Source organism: Myotis nattereri, assembly GCF_964212035.1.
Source record: "Myotis nattereri genome assembly, chromosome: 14".
In the NCBI taxonomy this organism is placed as follows: domain Eukaryota; kingdom Metazoa; phylum Chordata; class Mammalia; order Chiroptera; family Vespertilionidae; genus Myotis; species Myotis nattereri.
In genome coordinates this window covers 18,360,117-18,362,792 of record NC_138089.1, presented here as the reverse complement: position 1 = coordinate 18,362,792, position 2,676 = coordinate 18,360,117, and the positions used below count along the sequence as shown (strand labels likewise).

At 43.2% G+C, this 2,676-nt stretch overlaps 1 pseudogene across 1 annotated transcript; it reads right to left on the bottom strand.

The window, feature by feature from the left end:
- Nucleotides 1-699: 699 nt before the first annotated feature.
- Nucleotides 700-2,255, bottom strand: LOC308530130 (ornithine decarboxylase-like; annotated as a pseudogene). Its single transcript has 2 exons — nt 2,173-2,255; nt 700-1,960 (listed from the first exon to the last, which is right to left on the bottom strand). The product of its transcript is annotated as an ornithine decarboxylase-like (transcript).
- Nucleotides 2,256-2,676: the final 421 nt, after the last annotated feature.

Genomic DNA, 2,676 nt, shown 5'->3' with positions numbered 1-2,676 from the left:
CAGCATTGTGAGACCCAGGCACAAAAACCAGCTAAGCCATACCCATCCTCTGACATATAGAAACTGTGAGGTTATACATGGTTATTGCTTTAAGCCACTAACTTTTTGGTAATTTGTTACACAGCAATAAAAAACTAATTATAGAGCCTGGTCGGTGTGGCTCCGTGGTTGAGTGTCGACCTATGAACCAGGAGGTCACAGTTTGATTCCAGTCAGGGCACGTGCCCAGATTTCGGGCCAGATCCCCAGTATGGGTTGTGCAGGGGACAGCCAATCAATGATTCTCATCATTGATGTTTCTATCTCTCTCTCCTTCTCCCTTCCTCTCTGAAATGAATAAAAATAAATGTTTATTTTATTTTTAAAATTTTCAAGGTACTTCGTTGTTAAAACAGGTCACAACACGAAGCCTCTGGCCTGTTCTGCCAATGCACAAGCTACAAATGCTTGCCCAGCAGCTAAGGGGCACTCTGCAGTAGCATGTTTGAAAACTGAATAAAAATCTGTATAAAACAAACATTCAAATAGTTTCCATAGGAACACAGATAAGTATGACCCCGTCACCTAGGCCTTCCACCTTCTTCCATTTGTGCCAACCCCACTTACAAAGACATTTCAAAATTATCCATAATTAAGTTAAATGGTCTCCCCAAGTCCCTTAAGTCAACTACACTTGCATAACAGCTACAAGAATGGCATCTACACATTAACAGGAGCTGAAATCCCGCTCTCCCAGGCACCAGACACAAGCAGAGCGCTGGTGTTTCTGCTTCTCCACCTCCGGCTGGAAGTTGTTCTGGACTTGCCACATCAGTTGCCATGCCGACCCTGACATCACATAGTAGATGGTCAGCCTCTGGAACCCATTGAGAACAGAAGCAGCGGCAGTGTAAGCACCCATGTTTTCAAAGAGCACCCAGTCCCCCACATGCATCTTGGGTAAGCCGCAGCGCTCTACAATGCGATCAAGGCTGTCACAGGTTGGTCCCACATGCTGGATGAAGAATACCTCTCATCTGGTTTGGGATGCTTCTGCAGAAGGTGCTTCCCGTGCACATGATCATAGAAGATGCAATTAAATGATCCATATACTCCATCACTCACATAATACATAAAGGTTTTTTCACTTAACTCACCATCATCAGAACCTGTTTGTTCCTTTGATACCAGTTTTTTTGGCAATGATATTAACTGCAAGCGTGAAAGCTGATGCAGCATAGTATCTGCCTGGCTCAGCTATGAATGTCACTCCTGAGTCTGTTGGAAAATACTGGGTTGATTACACAGGCGATCTCCTCGAATTTAAACTTTGCATACTCAGATCCAGGAAAGCCACCTCCAACATCCAGCAGATACATGTTGAAACCAACCTCAGCTCCCATGTCAAAGACACAGGGGGCATCAGAGATGGAGATCTCAGGGTCAGTACAGCCACTTCCCATGTGGAAGCTGACACCAATGACATCAATGTTTCGCTCTTTTGCCTGTTCCAAAAGAAGCTTGCTCTTTTTAAGTATGGCGCCAGATTTAACACTGAGATGATGGACTGCTTTGCAATCTATAAGACCAACTTTGCCTTTGGATGTGCTCTGGCAACTTTCATCAACTCAACTTCACTATCAAAAGTCATCATCTGGATTCCATTAGTGGCATCATATTTAATCAGAAACACTTGTTTACGAGGATTTGCATAGATAATCCTCCCGGGAGGCACCCCCAAACTCTGCACTAATTGTATTTCAGTCTTGCTGGCATAGTCAAATCCCGTCCCGATGACAACTAGAGTCTTCCCTATGGTTCTGCTATCACTGCATTTGACTGCATAAAAGGGGTATACCAAGGAAGAGCTTTTAACCATTTCAGATGTTTCTTTAGAATGTCTCCCAGATCTGCAGCAGAGAAGGCATCCTTATCATTGGAAGAAGAGACTTCATCAATTTTTTGGTCTAGACCAGTGGTTCTCAACCTTGGCTGCACATTAGAATCACCTGGGAATCTTTTTAAAATCCTGATTTCTGGGCCTCATCCTCCCGAAATTCTGTTTCTTTGTTACTAATGTTGTGGCCCCACCCCATAACAAAGAAACAGAATTTCCGGAGGATGAGGCCCAGAAATCAGGATTTTAAAAAGATTCCCAGGTGATTCTAATGTGCAGCCAAGGTTGAGAACCACTGGTCTAGAAGGTCCTTGGCAGTAAAGCCCTCATTGAGGAAATGGCAGTCAAACTCTTCATTACTAATGTTGTTCCTCTTCATAGTTTTTGGATGTTCCAAAACACAACACAAAGGAAAATGAAGAGGGTAGGACTTAAGAAAGTATTGCCAGTTGTTCATAAATGCAGCTCTCCAGGAATTCCAAGTCCACAGAAGATGGGTGTCCTCTTGGTGCAGCAGTAGAAATGCCCTACGAGCACAGGGGCGCCTCACGCGGACCCCATGGGCCCCTCCCTCTTCTACTTTCTCTAAAAATCAATGGGGAAAAAACCCTTGGATGAAGGTTAACAACAAAACTAACATAGAGGTTACAACATGCCTGGCATTTTTCTAAGTGCTTTACATAGGTTAACTTTATTTAATTTTCACATAAACTCTATGAAGTAGTTACTCATGTTTTTTCTGATAAAGAAGCTCATTATGTGCCAAAAATGATTCCCATTTTTTTTCTGAAGCTCATTAT